We start from the raw sequence: 12,783 nt of genomic DNA, 5'->3' as shown, positions 1-12,783 counted from the left end.
ACAAGTATGGTTCAACATACACAAATCAATGTGATACGTTTTATCAACAGAATAAAAAACGAAACCATATAATCATTTCAATTGATGGAGAAAAAACATTTAATAGTATTGAATATCCCTTCGTTATAAAAATCTTCAAATATTGGGTATAGAAGCAACAGTCCTCAAAACAATGTAAGCTATGTATGACAGATCCACAGCGACTATTACACAAAATATGCAAAGCATTGGAAGCCTTTTCTCTACAATCAAGTACATGACAAGAATTCCCACTTGCCCCATTGTTTTAACATAATACTAGAGTCCTAGCTAAAGCATATAGACAACGGAAAGAAATAAAGGGTATCCAAAGTGGAAAAGGAGAAGTCAAATCAACTTTACTGCAGATAATATGATGTGTGTGTGTGTGTGTGTGTGTGTGTGTGTGTGATAAAGTCTCCCTCTGTTGCCCAGGCTGGAGTGCAATGGCAAGATCTTGGCTCATTGCAGCTTCCACCTCACAGGTTCAAGCTATTCTCCTGCCTCATCCTCCCGAGTAGCTGGGACTACAAGTGCACATCACCATGCATGGCTGATTTTTGTATGTATAATAGAGACAGGGTTTCATTGTGTTGGCCTGTCTGGTCTCGAACTCCTGACCTCAAGTGACGTGCCCGCGTCAGCCTCCAAAAATGCTGGGATTATAGGCATAAGCCACCACCCCTGGCCTGATAATATGATCTTATATATGGAAAAGCTTAAAGACTCCACCAAAAATCTATTAGAACTGTAAAATTCAATAAACATGCAGGATAGAAAATAAATGCACAAAAAATTAGAAGCAATTTTATATGCCAACAGCAAGCAATCTGAAAAAGAAATCAAGAAAGTAATCCCATTTATAAGAGCAAAAATAAAAATAAAATACCTGACAATTACCTTAACTAAAGAAGTAAAAGATCTCTACAATGACAACTATAAAACCCTGATGGAAGAAATTGAAGAGACCACAAAAATGGAAAAATATTTCATGTTGAGTGATTAAAAGAATCAATATCATTAAAATGTCCATAGTACCAAAAGCAATCTACTGATTCAATGCAACTCCTTTCAAAATACGAGATGTATTCTTCACAAAAATAAAAAAAAAAAATTCTAACATTTACATGGAACCACATAAGACTTAGAATAATCAAAACTACCCTGAGTGAAAAGAACAGCATGAGATAAATCATATAACCTGACTTCAACTTATACCGCATAGCAACTAAAACAGCATAATATTGGCATAAAAACAGGCAATAAAACCAGTGGAACAGTATAGAGAAACCAGAAACAAATCGATATATCTACAGTAATTCTATTTTCAACAAAACTGTCAAGAATAAACATTGAGGAAAAGACAGTTTCCTCAATAAATGTTACTGGGAAAATTAGATATTCATATGCAGAAGAATGAATCTATACCTCTATGTGTTGGCATACACAAAATTCAAATCAATATTGATTAAAGCCTTAAATTTAAGACCTCAAACTATGAAACCCCTGAAAGAAAACATTGGGGGAAATTCTCCAGGACATTGGTCTAGTCAAAGATTTCTTGAGTAATACTCAACAAGCATTGTAGTATTGCAAATCAAAACTGAACAAATGGATCCACATCAAGTTAAAAATCTTTTGCACAGCAAAGGAAACAATCAAGAAGTGAATAGACAACACATAGAATGAGAGGAAACATTTACAAACTATCCAGCTGACAATAACCAGAATATATAAGTAGCTCAAACAACTCAGTAGGAAAAAGAATCCAATAATTTGATTAAAAAATAGGTAAAAGATCTGAATAGACATTTATCAAAACTACACATACAAATGGCAAACAGTTGTATGAAAAAGTCCTTAACATCACTTATCATCAAATAAATGCAAATCAAAACAAAAAAAATCATCTCACCCCAATTAAAAAGGTTTTTATCCAAAATACAGACAATAATAAATGTTGGTGAGGACGTGATGAAAAAAGGATCATGGTATACTGTTGGTGGGAATGTAAAATAATACACCTGCTATGGAGAACATTTCGGAGCTTCCTCAAAAAACTAGAAATTCAGCTACCATCTGATCTAGCAATCTCACTGTTAGACATATACCCCAAAGAAAGAAAATCAGTATATCGAAGAGATATCTGCACTCCCATGTTTGTTGCAGCATTGTTCACAATAGCCAATACTTGAAAACAACTTAAGTGTTCATCAGTATATAAATGTGTAAAGAAACTCCTGGTACTTACTTGGCTATAAAGAAGAATAAGATGCTGTCACTTGCAACAACACGGATGGTACTGGAGATCATTATTTTAAGTAAAATAAGCAAGGCAGAGAAAGACAGATTTCACATGTTCTCACTTATTTGTGGGAGCTAAAAATTAAAACAATTGAGTTTATGAATATAGAAGTACTCAATAACCATCTACACTTTTTCCCTACCACCCCCCCCACTACCCTTCTTAGTCTTTGGGTACCAAAAAAAAAAAAAAAAATAGCAAGAATGAATAAGATCTAGTACTTGATAGCACAACAATGTGCCTATAGTGAATAATAATTTAATTGCACATTTTAAAATAACTGAAATAATAGAATTAGATTGTTTGTAACACAAACTATAAATGCTTGAGGTAATGGATACCCCATTTACCCTGATGTGATTATTATACATTGTATTCCAGCATCAAGATATTTGTTTTTTTTTGTTGTTTGTTTGTTTGTTTGTTTGTTTTGTTTTGTTTTTTGTTTGAGATGGAGTTTCTGTTGTCTGGGCTGGAGTGCAGTGGCACAATCTCAGTTCACTGCAACCTTCACCTCCTGGGTTCAAGTGATCCTGCTGCTTCAGCCTCCGGAATAGCTGGGACTAGAGGCTAATTTTTGTATTCTTAATAGAGATGAGGTTTCACCATGTTGACCAGGCTGGTCTCAAACTCCTGATCTCAAGTAATCTGCCCGCCTCCGCCTCCCAAGGTGCTGAGATTACAGGCGCAAACCACTGTGCCTGGCCGGGTATTAAAATATCTTATGTACTCCAAGATTATACACACCTACTGTGTATCCACAGAAATTAAAAATTAAAAAATTATCTAAATCTTAAAAAACAGGAGTAATTATCATTATACTATATAGCATACTTGTTTTTCAACATATATTACAAACTTACTGTAAAAATAGTATACATAAAAAATATGCCTAGAGAACTCACGTTTTCATAATGTCACTAAATGTTTAAAATTGTACAGAAAGTTTCAAAAGAGTGTTTTAATAACATTAGAGAATGACCCTAAAATTATAAGTTGGAGATTGAAAATCATTTATGTGTTCAGTAATATAATGATGATGATAATTTTGATATGATTATCATGATCACAGTTCTTGAAATGTGTGTTTAATGATTAATATTTTATATGTCTTTATAAATATTTACATAGTTCTGAAATTAATACTTATAAAAAATCTCAGAAAATAATTTCCAGTATTCTCAATCTCTAGTCAATGACAAAGGTCCATTTTAGAATTTTTACAATAATTACTAGGACTAGTGAGACCTTGTCCATTGTCTTACTTTTTTCAACCTCATGAAAATCTCAGGGGATGTACAGTTTTCAGTATTTGTGATTATAACTGTGTATATAATAAAGGACACTGTTTGTATTAGGTAATGATGAAAAGTTAAAGTCTACCTTTCTGAAAACCCAGAATACATTTTTTGAGCATGCCTATAAAAAAGACATAATTTCTATCATTTCTTTATGATAGAGAATAAATTGGAATTATTTAGTCTTAGGGAAACATATGGAGACACAGGGCTTGTTTTTGAAACAACAGACAGAACTATGATTGTACTAAATTTCATTCTATTTATCCTTTCAATTAATAGATGCATATATGAAAATGCCTAAACAAAGTTTTTGCCTCTAAAATATGTTGTTTTAGTATAAAAAATGCTGGACAAATTGTACACTCTATCTAAACAGCAATAATGATTATCCAGCCTAGTGAGGAAAAGGCCCACTTCATCTGAGATGAACAGTTACAAATCAGCTCTTTAAATGTATTCCAATGACACCAATACATGAGTCTGATATTCTAATTTATATTCTAGTTCTGTTGTTCCTGTATTCAAATAGTAAACTTACTTGGGTTTTTCATCATTTAAAAATGTACTTTTATTTTTGATTATTATGGGTACAAAAGAATTGTACATATTTTTGGGATACATGTGATTTTTTGATATGGGTATACAATCTATAATCAAATCAGGGTAGCTGGGGTTATCCATCACATCAAGCATTTATTATTTCTTTGTATTAAGCTTATTGCAGCATTATTCATAATAACAAAGACATGGAATCAACCCAAATGCCTTCAATGATAAACTGAATAAAGAAAATGTGATACATATACACCATGGAATACTATGCAGCTATGAAAAGGAATGGGATCATGTTCTTTGAAGGGATATGAATGAAGCTGGAAGCCGTTGTCCTTAGCAAACTAATACAGGAACAGAAAACCAAACACATATGTTCTCACTTATAGGTGGGAGCTGAACAATGAGGACACATGGACACGGGGAGAGGAACAACACTCACTGGGACCTGTCTGGGTAGGGCAGGTGCAGGGAGAGCATCAGGAAAAATAGCTAATGCATCCTGGGCTTAATACCTAGGTGATGGGTTGATAGGTGCAGAAACCGTGGCACATGTTTACCTATGTAACAAACCTGCACATTCTGCACATGTACCCCAAAACGTAAAATAAAATAAAATTTAAATAAAATAAAAAATAATATTCCAATTCATTTTTAGCTATTTGAAAACATGCAGCAAATTATTTTAACTATAGTCACCCTATTGTGCTAGTGAATACTAGATATTATTCATTCTACCTGTATTTTTGCAGTCATTAACCATCCTCACTTTATCCTCACTGCCCACTTCCCTGTTACCCTTCCCAGCCTCATTCTACTCTACTCTTTATTTCCATGAGTTCAATTTTCTCACTTGCTCTCTTTTTAGTTTTCAAGTATGGGTAAAAACATGCAATATTTGTCCTTGTGTGCTTGCCTTATTTCACTTAAAATAATGACCTCCAATTCTATTCATGTTGTAGCAAATGCCAAGGTTTCATATTTTTTGACTGCAGAATATTTCTTTGTGTATATATGCCACATTTTCTTTATGCAATTTTCCTTTGATGGACACTTGGGTTTATTCCATATCTAGGCTACTTTGAGTGCTGCAATAAACATGAGAGTGCAGATGTTTCTTTGATATATTTATCTGTTTTGTTTTGGATATATATCCAACAGACAAGAGATTAATAGCCAGAATGTGTGAGGAGCTCATACAACTCCATAGAGAAAAAAATAAATAATATGATTAAAAAATAGGGAAAAGATCTAAACAGAAGTTTCTTAAAAGATGTACAGATGACCAACAGGTGTATTAAAATACGTTCAGCATCACTAATCATTAGAGAAATGCTAATCAAAACTACAATAAGATATCATCTCATCCCCATTAAAATGGCTTCTGTCCCCAAAACAGACAATAAGAAATGTTGCTGAGGATGGAGAAAATGATAACCCTTATGCTCAGTTCGTGGGAATGTAAATTCACACATTTTTTATTTACTCTTCACTATGAAGTACAGTATGAAGATTCCTAAAAAAACTAAAAGAACTACCATGTGATCTAGCAATCCCACTGCTGGGTATATACTCAGAATTTTTTAAATCATTCTGATGAGCAATAATATGCTTATGATATTTGTCATCTCATTTTGACTTTTACAGTCAATCATTGAAATTGGTAGGTCCTTATAATATTGACCTACCATAGTCTAAAGGTTGATTTAAAATATCAAAATACAGCTTGCTAGTAAATTCGTTTGAGCTTAGTAAAATAATTTTGTTTTATTCTTCAACTCCTGTTCAACAGACCGAATACTCTGCAACATCAGGGAACTGTTAGAACTGGTCATTGTGGGGAAAAGCCATTTCACAGGAAAGAGTGAAGGGGGAAATCCAGAGGTGATTCTTCTGCAAGAATACAGACAAGGAGTTTATCTGATGTTCATTTCGTTGATTCAAGTTTTGTTTCACAAAGTTATAACGAATTACCACTTTTCCTTTATGAAGAACCTAATAATTTATCACACAGAGGAAGACAAATGTAGATGAATGTGTTGACGATGTGGGAAGTGCAAGATGTACACTTTTGTATTATACAGATATGTGATCTCTTTTGAAATTCACTTAGCTAATGGGATCTTCTGTGTCTGGAATCTGGGCAAGAAGTAAATAGAAAGTGAAGAAAGGAATTCTGTGATTGAAAATAGCTATCATATTTTGTTATTGTAAATTCTAACCCCTCCCCCCCCAAATATTACAGGACATTTTTTTTTTTAATTTTTTATTTTTTTATTTTTATTTTTTTTTTTTATACTTTAAGTTCTAGGGTACATGTGCATGACGTTTATATCATGTATAACTCCCCCATGCAATCCCTCCCTCCTCCCCCCTCCCCATGATAGGCCCCAGTGTGTGATGTTCCCCTTCCCGAGTCCAAGTGATCTCATTGTTCAGTTCCCACCTATGAGTGAGAACATGCGGTGTTTGGTTTTCTCTTCTTGTGATAGTTTGCTAAGAATGATGGTTTCCAGCTGCATCCATAAAAAATAAATGTTGAGTAGTAAATCATGGCACAAAAACTGGATACTTCTTAGAACTTCCCCAGTTTATAAAGTTGCCAGGCATAACAAAAAATGTTTATACTGTCATGCTTTTAATATTATTTTATTCGTTTATCTAAAAGATAGTTTCCATAGACCAGAAAGGAAACTATGTTTTAAATAAATGAATAAAATATTGTCCACTGAGTACCAGAAATTGAGAAAGCACATTGACAACACAAAAGAAGTCAGCATGAAATATACATTCTTACAAACAAACAAATAAATAAGATAATTTCAGATAACCATTATGTTCCAAAGAAAAAACTGAAACTGTGAGACAGACTAACTTTATTAGGATGTTCTTTAATAAAAGGGATCAAGGAAAACCTCTTAGATTTTACCTGTTTTGACCTCTGAAGTAAAACCTAAACAAGTAGTAGTAGTAATCCATGAAAAAACTTGTGTATACTGAATTCTGAGATCACGCTCTTCTAATTAGATCTGTTTATTTAAAAATATAAATATGGATATATGTACTTATTTATTATAATCCATATACTTAATGACTAAATGTATTTTTAAAGTATTAGATTAAAATGTATCATTTTTTCAATAGCTTGTGGATGACAGTTTAAAATGTCTTTTCTAGAATTTCAAGGCACAATACACATGTGATGTGAAATTCATTGTTAACAACACTGGTTATAAATATATTTTTAAAATAGTTTTCATGAGGATTTCTAAATTAATGACTGACTTATCAAATCTAAATACATTATTATTATGTATTTAAACATAAATACATAATAATATCTCACTGTGTGTCTGAAGCACTTATACAAGTGTTGTAGCTGATGTCAGATCACCTTATTCTTTTTGCTCACTTCTGCTTGTTTTTTCAGATGCATTCAATTTGTAGTTTCTTTGAGGGAATTTTTTCTCACCCATATGCCTATTTTGTGAGAGTTAGTTTAGTTAAAACTTGATAGTATACTTTCCAAATCTACTCAGGCACAGGAAACCCTCAAAACCTTATAATACAAGTCAGGGCCAAGAAACAGAGAGGCTGCTGCTGTCAAGCCTCCAGTTTCCCAGAACTTCCACCCCTACTTCTTCTTGATACGTCGCACAACCCACATGACATGTGAGATATCAGGCACAGACCGAGTGAACGCCTCAAGGACAACCTGTATATTAAGTATAGTAAAAGTTTTTTTTTTTAAGTTTTAAATTCTGGATTTAAAAGTAGAAATATAAATTCTATTATCCATTTATCTCAATGGATCATTTTGAACACTCCCTGAGTTGTATGTATGTACCTCGGAAAGCTCTGTTCACTTCACATTTGGACTGGAGGAGGGAGGTAAGGCAGCTCTCAGACTAATGGATATTTTTACTGAAGAAAATGTCTTGTCTCAAAGTAGCTACATGTTTTTATTGCATCCTTTATCACAATACAGCTGAAAAACCCAGGTTAAAGATGCTACCACACTCTTGGTCAGCCAGAAGATATTTAATAATGATGGATTAAGGAACTGCTAAAAGAAAAAAGAGATAATTGAAGTGTCTGTTAGGTAGATAAAAGCATTAATTCTGATAAATATCAGTTACATTTTAAGTCCTATCCACATAACTTAATGGTAATTAGTATGATTCATAAAGTAACATTTTTTCTAAAAGTGAACTTTTACCATCCAAGATTTACATGCAGAGTATTTTACATTATTCTTGTAGTAAACAAGGCTAACTAAAAAGAAAAAAAAAATAACCCTTTCAACATTTAAATGATCATATTTGTTCACATTTCTATCATATATTTCCCTAAGAGAACCTTATTTCTGTAGGTAATATTACTATTATGATGGTGATGTATCATTAAATTCACGCAGAGGCTATGCCTTTCATCTGTGGTATCCCTCCTTATAACTAACATAGAGGAAAGAATAGAGAAGAGCCCCCCTTAACCACGACATTAGTTCTGTAGTAACTGCATTCTTGTAACATCAAGAATCATTCTGAACACTGAAAGTCAAAGAGCAAAGAATCATAGTTTAATCCTCAGCTACTAATTAACAAGTATTAATAAATAATCTCTGCTCTGTAGTTGTCCTCCCTTCATCCTATCTCCAAAATGCTGAGTGGACAACATTTTTTCCTAATGCACTGACGGATCTTATCACATCTTTTTATTTTGGTTGATTTTTTTTTTTTTTAAATGGGAGTAGGGTGCCAAAATCCAGTTGTATAAGAGTTTTGCCTCACAAAATACACAATCCATCTATACATCATGGCATGGACTATAATCCCTTATTAATAGAATAGGAAGAAATAAGACCAAAATATGTAAAATACACAGAAATATAAAATATAAATTTTTAAAATGCACTCGAGCAAAATATATGACTGTGTAAGATATTCAAGTGTAGTCAACATAGTTTTTCACAGTATATGACTGTGTAAGATATTCAAATGTATTCAACATAGTTTTTTAAAAATTGCATCTAATACATGTAAAATGTAAATGGTGTGCTGGTCTCAGAATTAGGTAATTACTAAGGTAAACACTATTGTTTTACTGGTTTTAGTATAAATTATTAATTTTAACTCCTTCTTTCTCACTTGCACTTATTTAGAGCACAATGCAAGTCAAAGCTATAATTCTCTCAGATTAATACATAGCTCTATTTTTTATGCTGGGACTCTGTTATATTAATATTCTTCCTGCATTGCATAGAGGCTTTCAGGCATTTCATCAATAACATATAGACTTCCTATATAAAAAAATAAGGTAAATTCAGAAGGGCTATTTTCCTATTCTTATTAAGTTTGGATTGATATGGGTAAATTATCATTTTTAAAGTACTATTTGCCTACCCTAGCAATGCTTTTCTTGATGTTAAATGTTAGCAATATTAGAATTTCATTAAAATTAGAATTTTATTAAAATGAAGTAAAGTATATTAAATTAAATGTATAATTGTGCATTTAATTTTCATAGCAATACTCTTTCCAAATGTACACAAAGAAACAGAAGGTTGATGAACTTTTAAAAAATTGTCACTCATGGTTAATTTAAATATAGTCTATGTTGCCTTGCATGATAATAGATACACTTGTTATGACAAAGTAACAGGGTTCAATAATTTTAAATTGATTAATATTTTATATGGTCACATTTCTATTAAGACAGTTGGTAAAGGTAATTATACAGGCCCCAATTGTATACACACACACACACACACACACACACACACACACATATTTATCTGTATTCAGTAAGAAATAAAGAATTTGGGGTTGATCTATTTTTTAGATTACTGAAACTAATCTTCATTGAAGGACAAATTTTATTATTTATTAAGAAAGTATGATTAATCACTTTAATTGCAACCATGGTTTAAAAAACTGCTGGGGCAGAATAAAATTTATAGTCAGAATAGATGTTATGATTTTATAAAAGGAAATTTCTACATCATGAAAATTCTTTTCCTAGCTCTACATATGAGAGCTTTACAGTTTTTTAACTGAGTCAGCATTCTTACTAGGTAAAATTGCTTGAACCTTAAAGCGCAAACATTGTTGAGAAAAATACTGACCTGTGTTTATGAAAAAGTATGAACAATTGACATATCTATTCTTGTGATCACAAGGTATTGATGCAAGTTTCTAAAGGCATAAATGCAGGAGCTAGAAAGGTCCTTAAAAAAAAAAAAAAAAAAGACTTTGGATAAAACAAGACTGTGTAACGAACATATTTGCCCTATCCCTAGACCTGACATAGTGGTGCTGAAGGACTGAATGGAGCTAAGGGAAATGAACCATACAGAAAACCAGAATGAGTTTAAGCTAACAATACATATTACATCAAGAATTTAAGTAACTTGTTAGTTAAAAAGAAATCATATGCCTCTGTTAGAGGATGGAATAAAGAAAATTATCAACTTAAATTTTCTGCTGATTCTTTTAGTATCACACAGTTTCCTCCTGGATTTTATTTTCTCTTTGTTTCACAGATTTTATTAGTCATTACTCAGGAAGTAACTCTTCGTCCCATAATAATTAGCAAGATCAATGTAGTATTTATTTCTGTTTTACTCATTGAGTTTTAGGAAATTGACAGATTTTGTGAATAACACTAGCGTATATTCTCCAGGGCTCTCTGTATGTTTCTGTGTATTTATGTGTAATACATCTGTTGCAGTATGCAGCTCCTCTCAGAATCATTTTCCGGTTTCTGCTCAGCAAAAGGGTGAAAGGAAAACAACTTAGAAGACAAAAATGAAATTGTTGCCAGGCTGCAGCTCTGAAACAAACTTGGAGGCTCTTTCAGTTTTTTTGAAGCAGCATGTGTCAAACTCGTGGTGAATCGGATTTTTATACTCAGAATCAGAATCCGCTTAGCTGACACAGCTGATGTCAAAGCTTTGAGGGTACAGTGCAAGATTCCTGTTTGTGCTGAAACACTGAGCACTTCCACTGGAAATTTATTTACCTAAAACAATTGCCTCACCTTTAACTGAATGCTGGAGTGCAGACATCCAGAAAACCTGCTTTCTTTTTTAGAGCAAAGGCAATGAAAAATGTGATGTCACCTTTTTTCTTTCTACAGATTGCCTCTGAGAGCATATGTACCTATTAGTTTGCTGCCACCTTTCTATGTTATCAAGTCTAGCTGCTTAATTGTTGAAAAAGGTGTAAAGCAAAGCCCCATGTACATCCATTTTATTAGATAAAATAATTGCTGAAATAGAGCACCAGATTAAACTATAATGTTTTTCCTGAGGAGATTAGGTGAAGGATTTTTAAAAAAATTATTTAAGAGGGCTTCGTTGAGGATATACACATTGAGGAATGCATACGTCCTCTTCTATTTTGAAATAAAATCTATCGTATTCAAGGGATTCTGTGGTAAAATTTATACAAGACTGGGCACAGTGGCTCAGGCCTGTAATCCCAGCACTTAGGGAGACCAAGGCAGACAGATTGCCTCAGCTCAGGATTTCGAGGTAAGCCTAAGCAACAAGCCAAAACCCCATCTCTACCAAAAATGCAAAAACTTAGGGTGTGATGGTGTGTGCCTGTAGTTCCAGAGCTACTTGGGGGGTTGAGGTGGGAGAATCACCTGAGCCTGGGAGGCGGAGGTTGTAGTGAGCTGAAATCTCACTACTGCATTCCAACTTGGGTGAAAGAGACCCAGTCTCAAATAAATAAATAAATAAATAAATAAATAAATAAATAAATAAATAAAATTATACAGCAGTGTGCTAAGCAGGATTATATTATTGTCTAACCATCTTATTATGAAGGATTTTCTATGGAATTCTTCAAGTATATAATGAAATTGGAGTTTCTCATGTGCATTATAAACAAACATACCTATATGAATCATTTAAAAAATAACTTTATTATCATGCTTCTATAGTACCCTAATTGCTAAGGAAATTCTCATTTGTAGTTTGTGTTCAGCAGTTAAAAATCTCTGATTTAACGAAATTCTGACTCTTACCCACAGATTTAAAGAAATAACTTGAACTTAAAGTGATTTTTTATTTTGGATTTAAATTATACTTAACTGTAACACAGGTATACGTGGTAAATACTATTGTTCAATAATAAATTATAATGTGTAAGTAAATAATAAAAAGCTGACTGAATACCTACACACCTGAATGTACATACAAGGATCTTCATCTTCTTTTTTTTTCTTTTTTTTTTTTTTCTTTTTTCTTTTTTATTATTATACTTTAAGTTCTAGGGTACACGTGCATAACGTGCAGGTTTGTTACATATGTATACTTGTGCCATGTTGGTGTGTTGCACCCATCAACTCGTCAGCACCCATCAACTCGTCATTTACATCAGGTATAACTCCCAATGCAATCCCTCCCTCCTCCCCGTTCCCCATAATAGGCCCTGGTGTGTATGTTCCACTTCCCGAGTCCAGGTGATCTCATTGTTCAATTCCCACCTATGAGTGAGAACATGCAGTGTTTGGTTTTCTGCTCTTGTGATAGTTTGCTGAGAATGAATGTTTCCAGCTGTATCCATGTCCCTACAAAGGACACTAACTCATCCTTTT

This window comes from Trachypithecus francoisi, unplaced genomic scaffold (genome assembly GCF_009764315.1).
Source record: "Trachypithecus francoisi isolate TF-2019V2 unplaced genomic scaffold, Tfra_2.0 Lachesis_group0, whole genome shotgun sequence".
NCBI lineage: Eukaryota > Metazoa > Chordata > Mammalia > Primates > Cercopithecidae > Trachypithecus > Trachypithecus francoisi.
The sequence above is the reverse complement of the archived record's forward strand: the minus strand, read 5'-3'. Positions refer to the sequence as shown.